Here is a 16,669-nt window from a genome sequence, read left to right as displayed (position 1 = left end):
AGAATAGATCCCTACGTCCTATGACTCTCCCCAAAATCACCCAACCAAACCCTATAGTAAGTCCTTTCTAACACCTTCTCACTGAGATGCCCCATAGATCCCTATGGTCAATATTCTCCCTCACTGCCATAAGTAATAAACTCAACCTGTTCAACTATTGGGGTGTCCCTGGAGGTCTTTGGCTGGATGGCATCGACAATACATTTGCCCTAGAATGTTCGGTACAGGAGAAAGGAAACAGAGCTTAAGATGTTACATCTCTCAGAGGTATTTACACTTTACAAAATTACTCTTGGAGCTTAAAAAACCTTTATGATGCTTGTCGGCAGTGATCGCCTACAAGCATAATGTAACACCCTAAGTAGGGAATGGGATGGAGATGACAATATTGGAACAAAGGATATTAACCAGAATTCCTCCACTGGTACTTCCCTCTCAATCCCTGCCTTTCCAGTCCTGGCTAATTATAGGCACAGCCCTACCCAGGCTTGAGTCAATCAACTGTGGCCAGGGCAGGAATTAACACCAGTGTGAAGAGTTTGGAATTAGTCTTGATGCTGTGTAGGCCTGGAGCCTGAGCACCAGACTGCAGCCTCTATTTCCTGCTTAATATTCTAGTCCACTTTGGATCTGGCTTTGCCTAGAACCATAGCCCATTTGGCAAGGATCTCAACATCTTCCTGAGTCTTTGCCCTCGTCCCTCCCCTGGAGATAGTAGCTTGTTTCCTATATTCCCAGTTGCTGACAAGGGTACCATGCCAAATATGCTTATCCTCCACAGCCATGACAGGACCAACCTTTCAGACACTGAAGACTGATCCGTTGGCTCTAGAGTGAGCCCTTCAGCTGAGAAATTTTCCTAGCCCTGGTCCCATCTGCTCCTAGGTGTCTCCAACACTTCCTCTTACCCAGTGCCAGTATCCCTGACAGCTGAGCCCACCCAAGTTATAACAGCCTCAGCTCATGGTTTATTCATGTGCAACTGGACACCTTTCTTGGCCATCACCCAACAGAGAAAGTTGATACAAGAACCAGCCTGCTGATTCTTCAGGGCTTCCAGACATAATTTTAGATTCAGAAAGCAACAGAAAACAGGAGGATGTTGCCTCCAACAACATGAAGGAGCACATAGAAAGAACTAGTGTCTTTATATGTCGAAATCATTTCCTAGGAGCAAATAAATGCAACTTTGAAAATCTTATGAATTAATACATACAATGTGATTAGTACTTGATATTTAGTAATTACTCTTAGTCTAAAGACCTCATAATAAGTACTCAATAAATATTTGTTCAACTAATGAATAGGTTTGACAGAGGGGAAATATGAGGCCCAGTGTTTAGTGCTATTGTTCAGGATCACTCAGCTAAATATAATAGAGCTGGGACTAGAGCCAAATTCTCTAAGCTCCAATCTAGTACTCTTTAAGTCCTTAGTAAATAGATACTGGTTAATTCAAAATAGCAAACTTCAAATCCCATTTTTACTGGCCTTCTATCTCTAAAATTATTGGAGTTTTACTAGTTTTTGGAAGCTAATTCTGGCTACACAAGATATATGCCATAAAAACACCAGAAATGTGTGGCAAAATTGGGATAAGAACCCATTACCAAGAATTTATAAACATCTGTGTCATGCAAAAGAATACTAAGTACAAACAATATTTAATATTTGTAGCTTCTACATGTCCTTTTACCACAGACTAGAAAAAGAGTGTGGGGAGACGGGAGCCAGGGATGTGAAGAGCTGGGGAGGGGCACAAGAAGACGATGGGGAGCCAAAGAAATACCTTTGCAAATTTCCTGGAACTAATCCTGCCCCTCTCCCCTCATCATTTCAGAAAAAAAGGTTGAAAAGGAAGAATGTGAGTTATGCCACTTTCTAAAATTTCCAACATTTCAAGAGTTGCTGGAAAGAACACAAACCAAAAAAAAAAAAAAAACATAGCCACCCCATAGGGTTTCCAAGGCTGTAAACGTCTATGGAAGCAGACTGCCACATTTTTCTCCCTTGGAGCCACGGGTGGTTTCAAACCACTGACCTTTCGGTCAAGCACTGTAACCACTTTGACATCAGGGCTCCTTGGAAAGAACACAATGCCCTTGGGGGTACAAACAGTACTGTGTTGGATCTAACATTCATTTATACCTTGATTGAAAGGAATCCCTGTAATCAGAGGATTTGATTGCCTTGCTACTCAGAGTGTGGGCTGCAGAGAGCCAGCAGCATCAACATCACCTGGAAGTTTATGAGGCCTGTAGACTCTCTGGTGCAGCCCAGACCAACTGAAGCAGATGCTTACTGAGATCCCAGGTGATTCATGTGCACAGTAACATTTCAGAGGCACCGCTCACCATGGCTCTAGAAAGGCAATCTTGGCTGGTAGGGGAAGAGACCATTTTGGTTCAAAGAAAGTTGAAAGAAGGTTTGGGTGGAGGATAGTACAAAGGAATTAGGGCACAGGAGGGGGACAGAGAAGGTGCCAGAGACAAATTTGCCTTCTTAGCATGTTTCATAGAGACCCAGTGTCCTGCAAACACCTGAGTGTGTGGTAGGTTGCTAAGGTCTGCGAGTCCGTCTGAAGAAGTACAATGGCTATTTTCAAATATCGACCATTGTACAAGAATTAATGTAAGTCAAACCCTTGTGATCAAGTGGCCAGCTGTAACCGTGGGAGAGAGAGATTATGCAACTTTCCACAGTAGAGCGAGGTGCAAGGAGAACCTGTCTCTTTAATTCCTGTGAGTATATGTGAGAAGTTCTGATCAGGGTGCCGAGACCCTCACAAACCATGTAAAATACAGAGTTGCGCAGTTAACTACAGAATGAGGATCTATGGATGGCATTCCGAATAACTGGAAAAAAAAAAGAGACCACTTATTTACTCCATTGAAACAAAAGCACACCTCCTCAGGAGCAGGGGGTTTTGCACCATATAATCAAAGAATTACCTTCACACATCACCTAAACGGTATCCTTTTTTAACATGATGACATATTTAAGTTTCAAATAAAAACAAGTATTCCAACCTTTACAATGTGCCCCTCTTCCTCCGCCTCTTCTTTCTCCTTCTTCTTCTAATCTAACCACCTACTTGGAAGCCCGACTGTCAAAAATTTGTGAAAGCTTTAATAACCTGTTTTCCCTGTGATGGAGGCTAAACCTCAGGGGTTAACGAAAGTAGCCTCTTTGGCCAGTAGGGGGCAGTAAAGGGCCAGCAAAACAGGAGCAGACGGCTGGCAACAGGCTCCTGGCTGGGCAAATTAAACCAAGCAGAGTCACAATTAAGAGACCAAGTGACCAGGTGTTGGGGCTGGTGTGGAGGTAAGAGTACCCTAATTAAGCAGGGAGCAGCTCAGTAGGAGCCGAAATAGCCAGTGACCTCCTAAAAGGGGAGTTCTGGGAAGCAGTGAGAGTGGGAGAAGAGGAAAACCAGTCCTGATTGCATCCTAGGGTGAACAGTTCTTGAAGTCCTAAGCCCAGCCTCCAGGCTATACCCTCAGGAAACTTCTTCCAACAGAGCTGGAATTGACTTCATTTCAAAGAATAGCTCCGCATGCAGCCACTAACTCCCTCATGCTCCTTGCAGATGGAAGCCCCTTGTTTCTCCCTGAGGACTGAAAGGACTAAGGTTGAACTCCTGACTTGCCAATTACCTCCCAGTGAGAGAAACTGAAGGGACCTTGTGTGTGAGTGTGTGCATGTGTTGGGAGGGGAAATCACCCTCACCCAAACAGAAAGCCTGAAAGATTGATGTCCGTAACATGTTCTTAATCACCAACTCCCTAAACCCAGCCCTATGAGTGGATTCTGGGGCACTACTTTGTAAAGATGATGTGAGGCCAGTATTTAAACTTAAAATCAGGCTTCCCAACTAATTTTTTCAAACAAACTCCCCTCCCATTTGACTCCACTCAACAACAGCCTGTCTGTGCCTACAGTACCAAACCACCTCATTTCCAAATATTCTGTCCTGTTAAAATACTGCTGGTACATACACACACATGATATGATTGTGAGGTCTTTTGGGGAAAATATGGCCCCCATAAACATGGTTTCTCTTTTAGAGATGGCCAACACCTCGTGAGTAGTGTATACATGACTTCTTGTATATACAGGAAGCCAGAAAACATTGAAATATGAAGATACACTTTTGTAGGGGCCCTTCATAAGACCTCGTGAACTCCTAATTAACAAAGGAAAAACTACCCATATTTAGTTGTTATTCCTACATCCTCCTTACCTGGTCTTTTTGATGTTTTCTGGGTTTGGTTTGGTTTTTTGGACTTTTTCTTCACAATACTCCAGTCTTTGTTATAAAAACATCCAGCAGTACCTCAAATTTGTAACATATTTTATAAGTCTAGTTAATAGTATGTTTTATTAGATTCATAAATAGGAATAACCATCATAGCTACAGTTTCATGACTGCTTGCTCTGTGCCAGAAACTATTGTAGGTGCATTATATGGTCCATTGCTAACCCTTAACAACCACCCAGTTTAGTAGATGCTATCACCTCCGTTTTTTTTTTTTTATCACCTCCGTATTAGAGATAAAGATCAAATTCAACACCTAGTTGAAAAGAGCTATTTCCCTCATGGGATCCACTACCTCTTAATTTCACAATAATAAAAGATATTTCAGTGCCATACCCATCCCACATTTACTGTATGCCTTCTGTGGACCAGCCTCCTTTCTAGATGCTCATGATGTTCATAAATGTTAGCTTATTAATAATTATTTAATTTAATAATTAATGTAATAATTAATAATCACAAAAGCCTTGTGAAATAACTTTCATGTTCACCATAGTGCAATTGAGAAAACCAGAACTCAGCCATGCTGCTAACAAGTGGCAAAGCTGAGAATCTAATATAGACCTGATTCCAATTCCAGTGCTTTCTCCACTAAAATCCAATTGTATCTCAAACAGAAAAATAAAAGGTCATCCTCGCTCTTCGTAATGTGGCAGGAGAGCAGTTTGTTTACCGCTATGTTGGTGTACAAAGGAGTCTCCGTTCTGAAAGGCATGCCTGGGTTTTTCGCAGAAAGCAGCCAGGAGTGAAAGGGAATTGTCACAGGCTTTTTTTTTTTTTTTTTTAGAATTGGCAAGAAGTCCCTGGGTGGCACAAACAGGTAAGTGCTCGACTACTAGCAGAAAGGTTGGTGGCTCAAACCCACTCAGAGGTGCCTTGGGAAAGGCCTGAAAACCTGCTTCTGAGAGGTCACAGGCTGGCAAGCCCTGTGGAGCAGTTCTACTTGGCACACATGGGGTTGCCGTGAGTTCAAAGCCACTCAAGAACAGAATCAGCAAATACTCTATTTGAATCCCTTTTTGCTGTGACTCAATAGTTAAATGAACTTAAATGAGTTACTTATCCCTTAACTCTTGTTTCTCCATCAGCAAAACGGGCGTAGTTACCTGTTTCCTCACACACACCCCCTCTGAAAATTAAGCTCCATGAGTGCAGGAACTTTGTCCGTCTTATTCATTCCTCTTATCTCAAATGCCTAAAACATAGGATGCACTCAAAAATTTTTTGTAGAAAAAAATGCTTCATAAATGAGTTAGTATGTGCAAAAGCTCTTGGTTTATTCTGTTTTTCTCTCATTCCAGTGTGAGATAAACCCTCATGTTAGGTTATCTTTGTTGTTGTTTTGTGCCATTGAGTTGATTCCAACTCACAGTGACCTTATAGGACAGAGTGGAACTGCCCCGTAGGGCTTCCAAGGCTGTGAATCTTTACGAAAGCAGATTGCCACATCCTTCTCCACCAGAGTTGCTGGTGGATCTGAACCTCTCACTTCTCTGTTAGCAGCCGAGCCCTTAACCATTGTGCCACCAGGGCTTATTAGGATAGCTTAGCCCTGTACGCTAGTCCTGTTTACACAACCAGGTAGAGATTCTCCTTCAACTTTTAAAAAGTCTTGACTTTTAAGTATACTTTGAGAACTCGTCAAGCTTTCAGGTTTTGAGGGATAGGATGAGTGAAAAACGATTAACAAAGTATTTTAAATTGCTGTCTAATCTATATGACATTGAATTAGACATTTTAATGACCTGAGGTCCTGAAAATGAGGACACTATTATACTCCTAAAGATTGTTATAAATATTAGTTTAGAAAGGGTATGGGATACATGAATTTAGTTCATAAGATGAAAAACACATGTCAAGGCATGTTGTTAAACAAAACTGATGACAGCTTTGATTATAAGGTGAGGTCATTTATCTTAGTACTCAGCTATAGGTTTTTAAACTTGTTAACTGCACTGTGCAATAAATAATGAATAAGAACTAACGTCTGCTCAGCCCTTCTGCGGGCTAGGTGTTCCTTTCAGCGCTTTACATGTATCCACTCATTTAAATCTCACACCTCTCCTGTGAGTGGGTCTAACAAATGAGTAAACTGAGGCACAGAGAGGCTAAGAAAAAGACACAGCTAGAAGGCAGGATTTGAACTCAGGTAATTGGATCTACCAAACCCATTGTTATCAAATCAATTGCGACTCATAGTAACCCTACAGGACAGAGTTGAACTGCCCCATAGGGTTTCCAGGGAGCAGCTGGTAGATTCAAACTGCTGACCTTTTGGTTAGCAGCCAAACACTTAGCCACTGTGCCACCAGGGCTCCAACTGGATCTTGAGACTACTAAATTATGTGTGTTTCAGCGTCATGATCTCCGCCTCCCTTTAGAGGAGGGTTCTTTACCTTTTTGTGCCATGGACCCTTTGCCAATCTAAGGAAGCCTATAAACCCTCTCTCAGAGTAATGCTTATAAATGCTCTAAATAAAACACATAGAACTACAAAAGGAATAAATTATATTGAAAACAGTTATTTAAATGTTTTTAAAACTAAATTTATGACATGATGATATAGAATGTTTATTAGCCATTAAATAACAAGATTCGGTGTCAGGTCTAATTGTTGTTGTTAGTTGTCGTCCAGTCAGTTCTGACTCATGGCGACCCCAAGTGTGCAGAGTAGAACTACTCCATAGCATTTTCGAGGCTGTGACCTTTCAGAAGCAAATCATCAGGCCTGCCTTCCAAGGTACCTCTGGGTGGGTTTGAACTGGCAAACTTTCAGCTAGTAGTCTAGCGGTTAATAATTGACACCACCCACTCTTTCAGGCCTAATAAACCCATTACCATGGAGTCAATTCCACTCATAGCGACCCTTTATGACAGAGTAGAATTGCCCCATAGGGTTTCCAAGGAGCAGCTGGTGGATTTGAACTACCGACCTTTTCGTTAGCAGCTGAGCTCTTAACCACTGTGCTACGAGGGCTCCTCAGGCTTAATAACCACCATCATTTAGAACAGGGCTTTGAACTAGTTCATTCTGGTTTGAACCCCTGCTGAGTAAGAATTTGCAATTCTTTTTTAATTTTATTGTGCGTTAGGTGAAAGTTTACAGTGCGGTGCCTAGTTTCTCATTCAAAAATTTATACACAAATTGTTTTGTGACATTGGTTGCAATCCCCACAGTATGTCAGCACTCTCCCCCTTTCCCTTTATACCCCAGGTTCCCCATGTCCATTCATCCAGTATTTCTGTCTCTTCCTGCCATCTGTCTTTGCTTTTGGGCAAGTGTTGCCCATTGGTCTCTTATACTTGATTGAACTAAGAAATCACGTTCCTCACGTGTGTTATTGTTTGTTTTATGTAATCTTTGGCTGAGAGGTGGACTTCAGGAGTAGCTTCAGTTCTGAGTTAGCAGGGTATCCAGAGACCATAGTCTTGGGGGTTCCTCCAGTGTCTGTCAGGCCAGTAAGTCTGGTCTTTTTTTGTGAATTTCAATGTTCTACATTTTTCTCCTGCTCTGTCTGGGACCCTCTATTGGGATCCCTGTCAGACCGGTCAGTGGTGGTAGCCAGGCACCATCTAGTTCTTCTGGGCTCGGGTTGGTGGAGGCAGTGGTTTATGTGGTCCATTAGTCCTTTGGAATAATATTTTCCTTGTATTTTTTGTTTTCTTCATTCTTCTTTGCTCCAGAGGGGATAGGACCAATAGATACATCTTACTTAGATGGCTGATTGCAACCATTTAAGACTACAAACACTACTCATCAAAGTAGGACGTAGAACATTTTCTTTATGAACTACGTTATGCCAGTTGACCTAGATGTCCTCTGAGACCATGGTCCCCAACCCTCAGCCCCAGAAACTCTGTCCCTCAAGGTGTTTGGATGTGTCTAGGAAGCTTCTATGACTTTGTCTTGGTCAGGTTGTGCTGCCTTCCCCTATATTGTGTGTTGCCTTTCCCTTCACCAAGGTTAACACTTGTCTGCTACCTAGTTAGTGATTTTCTCTTCCTGCCCCTCGCCTCCTTCACAGCCGTCAAAGATTGTTTCTTTTCTGTGTGTACATTTTCTTGAGTTTTTGTAATATTAATCTCATAGATTATTTGTCCTTTCGCTTTCCGCTGAGAATGTGCGTTTCTAACAAGTTCCTAGGCAATGCTAATACTGCTGGTTAGGGATCTGAGAACTAGTAGAGCGGTAGTTCTCAAAATTTATTATGTATAAGAATCACCTGGGGATCTTGTTAGAATATAGATTCTGATTCAGTATATCTGGGGTGGAAATTCAAATTCCAAGCAGCGATTTGAACTGGAAAGAACCAGCTTGAAGCCCTGATTCAAAAGTAGTGAAGACCTACAGACTGGGAAAGAATTTTCAGCTATGACATCTCCGACCAATGCCTAATCTCTAAAATCTATATGATTCTGTCAAAACTCAACCACAAAAAGACAAACAACCCAATCAAGAAGTGGGCAAAGGATATGAACACACACTTCACTAAAGAAGATATTCAGGCAGCTAACAGATACATGAGAAAATGCTCTCGATCATTAGCCATTAGAGAAATGCAAATTAAAACTACGTTGAGATTCCATCTCACTCCAACAAGGCTGGCATTAATCCAAAAAACACAAAATGATAAATGTTGGAGAGGCTGCGGAGAGATTGGAACTCTTATACACTGCTGGTGGGAATGTAAAATGGTACAACCACTTTGGAAATCTATCTGGCGTTATCTTAAACAGTTAGAAATAGAACTACCATACAACCCAGAAATCCCACTCCTCGGAATATACCCTAGAGAAACAAGAGCCTTCACACAAACAGATATATGCACACCCATGTTTATTGCAGCTCTGTTTACAATAGCAAAAAGCTGGAAGCAACCAAGGTGTCCATCAACGGATGAATGGGTAAATAAATTGTGGTATATTCACACAATGGAATACTACGCATCGATAAAGAACAGTGACGAATCTGTGAAACATTTCATAACATGGAGGAACCTGGAAGGCATTATGCTGAATGAGATCAGTCAGAGGCAAAAGGACAAATATTGTATAAGACCACTATTATAAGATCTTGAGAAATAGTATAAACTGAGAAGAACACATACTTTTGTGGTTATGAGGGGGGGAGGGAGGGAGGGAGGGAGAGGGATTTTTACTGATCAATTAGTAGATAAGAACTGCTTTAGGTGAAGGGAAGGACAACACTCAATACATGGAAGGTCAGCTCAACTGGACTGGACCAAAAGCAAAGAAGTTCCCAGGATAAAATGAATGCTTCAAAGGTCAGCGGAGCAAGGGCAGGGGTTTGGGAACCATGGTTTGAGGGGACTTCTAAGTCAATTGGCAAAATAATTCTATTATGAAAACATTCTGCATCCCACTTTGAAATGTGGCGTCTGGGGTCTTAAGTGCTAACAAGTGGCCATCTAAGATGCATCAATTGGTCTCAACCCACCTGGATCAAAGAAGAATGAAGAACACCAAGGTCACACGACAACTAAGAGCCCAAGAGACAGAAAGGGCCACATGAACCAGGGACCTACATCATCCTGAGACCAGAAGAACTAGTTGGTGCCCGGCCACAATCGATGACTGCCCTGACAGGGAGCACAATAGAGAACCCCTGAGGGAGTAGGAGATCAGTAGGATGCAGACCCCAAATTCTCATAAAAAAGACCATACTTAATGGTCTGACTGAGACCAGAGGAATCCCGGCGGTCATGGTCCCCAAACCTTCTGTTGGCACAGGACAGGAACCATCCCCGAAGACAACTCATCAGACATGGAAGGGACTGGACAGTGGGTAGGAGAGAGATACTGATGAAGAGTGAGCTAATTATATCAGGTGGACACTTGAGACTGTGTTCGCATCTCCTGTCTGGAGGGGGATGGGAGGATAGAGAGAGTTGGAAGCTGGCAAAATTGTCACAAAAGGAGAGACTGGAAGGGCTGACTCATTAGGGGGAGAGCAAGTGGGAGTACGGAGTAAGATGTATATAAACTTATATGTGACAGACTGACTTGATTTGTAAACGTTCACTTGAAGCTCAATAAAAGTTAATAAAAAACAAAGTAGTGAAGAATCTGTGAAATAATACATGAATATATCTGTTATTTCGTTTGGTGTCAAAATTCCAGACATCGATAACACTACTATGATTCGTAGACTACACTCATAATTGAGAGAAATGATAATTTCAGGTTTAGGTTAGTGAAAATAAAGATGTCACTTTTCTTATCCAAGTTTATGAACCCCCTAAATCATCATGATTCTCTTAGACAGACCCTAGGACAGAAGCCTAACTTCAACAGTATGTTTATGGTTTACACGTAACAGAAAGCTCAGATTGACATATTTTGAAATAGCTTCAGCTTTCTTTCTTAAATATTGCTTGGTAGTTTTAATTCAGACTTGGTTCAAACACAATAAAGTTCACATACTTAAAGCATGTTCAAGGGCTTATTTTCTGTATATGATTTTTAGGGGCTTAACTTTTCCTGAGAAGCACCTATGGTTGAACAGTGAAGTGCTCAGCTGCTAAACCAAAAGGTTGGTAATTGGAACCCACACATTGGCTCCACAGGAGGAAGACCTGGAGCTCTGTTTTCATAAATATTATAGCCTAGAAAACCCTATGGAGCAGTTCTACCCTGTCATATGGAGGTTACTATGACTCAAAAATCAACCCAGCAGAACCTAACAACTGTTTTCTGTTTAGGCTTCATTATCAAAACTTTTTAAAATTCCTGCCACATCGCTTGAGGTTCATTACTTAGTGAATAAATGAGGTTATAAAATCAAGCCTACCTTTTCTGGGGACCTCTAGTTTGGCCTCATTATATATTTCTCAGGAGCCCTGGTGCCATAGTGGTTAAGCGTTTGGCTGCCAACCAAAATTTCTATCTAGCAGCCACTCCTTGGAAACTCTATGGGCCAGTTCTACTCTGTTCTATGGGGTCGCTTTGAGTCAGAAACCACTCCACAGCAATGGATTTGGTTTTTGTTGTTGTTGCTGGCATATCAAACACAAAGTACCCTGGTTGTGCAGCGGTTAAGCGCTCAGCTGCTAACAGAAAGGTTGGTGGTTCGAACCCACCAGCCATTCTGCCAGAGAAAGATATGGCAGTCAGCTTCCATAAAGATTACAGCCTTGGACAACTGATGACTGCCCCGGCAGGGAACACAACAGAGAACCCCTGAGGGAGCAGGAGAGCAGTGGGATGCAGACCCCAAATTCTCATAAGACCAGACTTAATGGTCTGACTGAGACTGGAAGGACCCCGGTGGTCATGGCCCCCAGACCTTCTGTTGGCCCAGGACAGGAACCATTCCTGAAGCCAACTCTTCAGACAGGGATTGGACTGGACAATGGGTTGGAGAGGGATGCTGGTGAGGAGTGAGCTTCTTGGATCAGGTGGACACTTGAGACTATGTTGGCATCTCCTGCCTGGAGGGGAGATGAGAGGGTGGAGGGGGTTAGAAGCTGACGAAAAGGACACGAAAAGAGAGAGTGGAGGGAGGGAGCGGGCTGTCTCATTAGGGGGAGAGTATTTGGAAATGTGTAGCAAGGTGCATACGGGTTTTTGTTTGAGAGACTGACTTGATTTGTAAACTTTTACTTAAAGCACAATAAAAATTATTTAAAAAAAAAAAAAAAGATTACAGCCTTGGAAACCCTATGGGGGCAGTTCTACTCTGTCCAATAGGGTCTCTGTGAGTAGGAATTGACTCCATCACAGCAGGTTTATAGCAAATGCCAGTTGTTTGCTGAAAGTCTCTGTTTTTACCCTATACAACCACTAGATGACACTAAATGTTTGATATTCCTATTTCTGTCCGCAGTTCCTCCCCGACCTCCCCCCCCCACCCCCGCAAATGATTTTGAATTGTGGAGCAACTTTGTTCACAAACATTCAGAGTTGACATCTCTTTCTGAAATGAATTAAAGCTTTTTTATTCCATTTTTTATGTTTTAAAGACCATTACATCATTCTGTACTTTGATTCTCCAGAGGCTTTTTCAAGTCCATTAGAACTTCAGCAATTCAAGATGTTTCACACCAATTAGGACTACCTTCTCTAAAACATTCTGTGCTCCTGCAAAACCACAGCCCAGGGGGGAGCCTTGCTTCCTATCTGGGGCGCTGGCAACAGAAGCATTTTTAGAGTAGCAAAAACAATTATAGTAAATGTCTTCCTGTTATAAGAGCTGAGATGCTTGTCCTGCATTGCTTCAGAAAGATCATATTTATGGGCTGATGCATCCCACGTGGGTCATAAATAGGACAACGGCTGTGCTCAATTAAAGACTGGACAGACATATTACTCAGCGATATGGGATTTGTGGGAAGTATTTTTAAAGGAATAACATGTAACCGTGTTTTAAAATTGTCTCTTGAAATAAGCACATTCATTATATTAGCAACTGAAGAAATACACTAGCAAGAAACCAAACCCAAAAAACCAAACCTGTTGCTGTTGAGTCGATTCCAACACATAGCGACCTTATAGGACAGAGTAGAACTGCCCCATAAAGTTTCCAAGGAGCACCTGGTGGATTCAAACTACCAACCTTTTGGTTAGCAGCTGTAGCTCTTAACCACTGTGCCACCAGGGCTTCCAAGAAACACCATAAAATATATTCCCAATAGTAGTCAATTCAAACTCACCCAGCAGTGCCACAGAAGAAGGGCCTGGCGATCTGCTCCCATAAAGATTACGACCAGGAAAACCCTGTAGAGAAGTTCTGTTCTGTTACACTTGGGGCCACCAGGAACTGGAATCGACTCCACAGCAATGAGTTAGAGAAGTCCTCCTGTTGTAGCCCTTGTTGTAAAACACATTATTGCTATTAATTTTTTACAAATTTGCATATTGAATGTAAGGTTACCTAAAATAAGTCAATAAGTACAACCTATTTTTAATGTATTTACCATTTGGATCAGGAGAAAAGAATCTGAATGAGCGGTTATCACTGTGGGGATGGAGGCCCATCCTCAGCCTCTGAGAGGAGGCATCATTGGCACTCTGGTTGACAACCTGTTGTCTGAGTGCTTGGAGTCTGATTGTTCATTCTAAATATTTGCACCTCCATTTACCATACAAAGCCAAACTTATGTTTAGCTTCCTGAAGTGTAAAATTTCGTTCCAGGCTATATCAGCCATCAACCTGCAAAACGTTTATTACATCTCCCAAAGCTAAGATTGTTAAGAATACAAGACTTCTGTTGTTATTAGGTGCCATCGAGTCAGCCTCCGACCCATGGAGAACCCACATACAGAGAAACACGATGCTGCCTGCCTGCATCATCCCCACGACAGGTCGTAGATCGGACCATTGTGGTCCATATGATGTTTACTGGCTGCTTTTCAGAAGTAGATCTCCAGGCCTTTCTTCCTAGTCCCTCTCAGTCTGGAAGTTCCCCTAAAATCTGTTCAGCATCGTAGCAACATGCAAGCCTTCACTGACAGACAGGTGGTGGCTATACTTGAGGTACACTGGCTGGGAATCGAACCTGGGTCTTCTGCATGGAAGGCGAGAATTCTACCACTGAGCCACCAATTCCTCTACAAGACTGCTAATGACATGGATTTTCCTTACCAATAAGAAAAAGGTTTGCTATCACTCTACTGATTTGGGAAAGGTACTCTGAGGAAAAGAGAGGCTGGCATTTAGCCAAGACCCAAAAATGCTTAAATGAATAAAATAGGTTCCATCACAGAAGTTTTCTCACATCTCCTGGGATTCTTGTGGGTGTGTTTATCCGTTTACTGGTGACGGACTATTTATTTCCACATGGCCTTTGGGAAGCATTTGGCTGCCATGTCTAATATTGCCGCCACTGTGCCAGGTACCAGAGCACCGAAGTTTATGCAGAGTTCACCGTTGGCTGCTGGTGGTGGCCCCGTGATTCACCAGTCTTGCTCTATGCAGTGGCATCACTGGGAAAGTGCAGGGGGTGTGGACCACATTGGGTGACATTGTCAGAGGGGGTGACACCCAAACGACTGTCTGTAACATTTTTATACAGTGTTCCTGCAGAAATTTATTATTTTTTATAAAAATATCTCTGTAGTTAGTTATAACAACAAAAACGTTTTTTGTAAGCCCAGCTTACGTGTGTCAATATACCTGCAAGGCTGAAACTCAATGCTAATTTATTTTCTGAACTTTCTAATGCCCTCCAGTCAGAGCTGCCTTTATTACCCAATTACAATGAGGCTTAGAATCACGCGGTTTGTGCTACACGCACAAGCGGTTGTTTCACAGCTGCCCGTGTTTCCATAGTGGCTGGTTTTGTCAAATTTTCTGATGTTTTAGCTGCAATATTATGGTAATTAGTATTTGTGAGCCTTCATCAACAACTGTTTTGAGAATGAAGTAGTAACTAAAGGAAAAGAAGCAGAGAAAAAAAAAAAAGGGGGGGGCTTCAGCTTGGGTACTAAAAATGTAATTCAATGTAGAAAGATTTTTCAAAACAATTTTGATGTTAGTATTCATATAATCTAAGAAATATTACATTTAAGCAATTTATAACTATATGTATCACATATTATTCTGTGATTAAAATTGATTCTACACATAACTAAGGATTCTGTGTGGTCTGGTATGGAAGGAGATCCTTTGGTGGGGGATGACACCATGAGATACCATAGTGAGTACCACTAAGTCTAGTGACAGCACTGACTCTATGGGCTCTGGAGGAGACTGCTTCTCCTGGGCTGGGAGGAATGACGGGGGCAGTTTCAGAATGCATTTGGTGCCTTAGTCCCAGTGGCTCTTTGAAACATTTTAAGAGTGCTTTTCCATATAGGGTGGAGACAGGAGCTGCCTTGGTCCCGGGAAATGGAGTGTTGGGGGAAAAAATGCCTCTAGTTCTAATACATTTGTCTTTGTAAATACTTCCTATTTGTGCTTCCCCCCACCCCCCAAATTATTACTTTTGGGTCTGGTTGTGGGAAAACCACTTTAAAGTTTCATTTGGTCAAGCGCTTTATAAACACTTGTTTTACTTTAAGTCAGCCACACTCTTTTTCTCAGATGGCTCTACAAATTAACGTGGAATTATAGGCTTTTGCCCAAAGAAAGAGGTGGCAAGTGGTCGTAATGATAAGGCAAAAAGTAATGGTGGTAACATAAATATGGGTCAGAACACTGAATCTTGAAAGAGCTTCCTTATTTCTCAACATATCCTATGTATGCGTGATATATACCCGTTGCCGTCGAGTTGATTCTGACTCATAGCGACCCTATAGGACAGAGTAGAACTGCCCCATGGAGTGTGTGTGTGTGTGTGTATATATATATATATATATGAGCCCTGGTGCCCCAGTAATTAAGAGCTCAGCTGCTAACCAAAATGTCAGCAGTTCGAATCTACCAGCTGCTCTTTGGAAGCGCTATTCAATCTCTAACTTAATGGGGCAGTTCTCCTCAGTCCTGTAGTGTCGCTATGAGTTGGAATCAACTCCACAGCAATGCGTTTGGTTATATACAAATATATATATATACACATTTATATACATATATACATTTGTATTTATACACACACATATACACTATGTTGGAATTACATATTTCAAGAATTTCGTTTCTGTAGAAATTCAGCTTTGTTGGAGGTTGCCTTACCGTTTCCACATATTCTTGAACATACCCACTAGTCTTCCCTTTCTCTGAACTTTTTAATTTGACCAACTTGCATGACTGGACTACAAATCAATCAATATAACTCCTGATTTTCTGCAATCTCTAACTTAATGCTCCACGATGTTATAATGATCTCACCGTGGTCTGCTGAAGCCAGACAATCGGATCTGCCAGCTACCTCAGCGTGTGCCAGGAGGCGAACATGTACTACATTTCAGGAAAAACAGACTGATTTGTTCAGGTGTGAGCAGCGGTTTCTTCACTGCCAAAGAATTCCAGTTCAACAAGATGTTCCAGGAAAATATAATTCTGGAACCAGTCGATTTAGCTCTAGGTAGAAGAGGCCACTTAATTAGTCTCAGGTGGTCAAAGCAGAAAACACAAGAGCAGGGTCTTAGCTTCACAGAAGCCAAAGCCTGCCTCAAGCAGGGGGGCAAGCCCTACTGCCCTGAGCCTTCTTGAAGGATAAGATACGGAAAGCAAGGCAAGGAACTGGGCCAAGCCTGTTTTACAACACAAGTTACTGGAAAGGACCAGGACCAAGCCACAGGCAGAGAGAGAAGGAGGTACTAGGTAGAGGGCATGGCAAAGCTGAATCTGATTTGTCTCAGATTCCCTCCAATCTCATCAGAGCCACTCTGTGCTATTTCGCTGTCTGCATTCCCATCTCTCTCCCACCACTTCTTATTGCTTTATCTTCC

This window comes from Loxodonta africana, chromosome 6 (genome assembly GCF_030014295.1).
Source record: "Loxodonta africana isolate mLoxAfr1 chromosome 6, mLoxAfr1.hap2, whole genome shotgun sequence".
NCBI classification, from domain to species: Eukaryota; Metazoa; Chordata; class Mammalia; order Proboscidea; family Elephantidae; genus Loxodonta; species Loxodonta africana.
The sequence above is the reverse complement of the archived record's forward strand: the minus strand, read 5'-3'. Positions refer to the sequence as shown.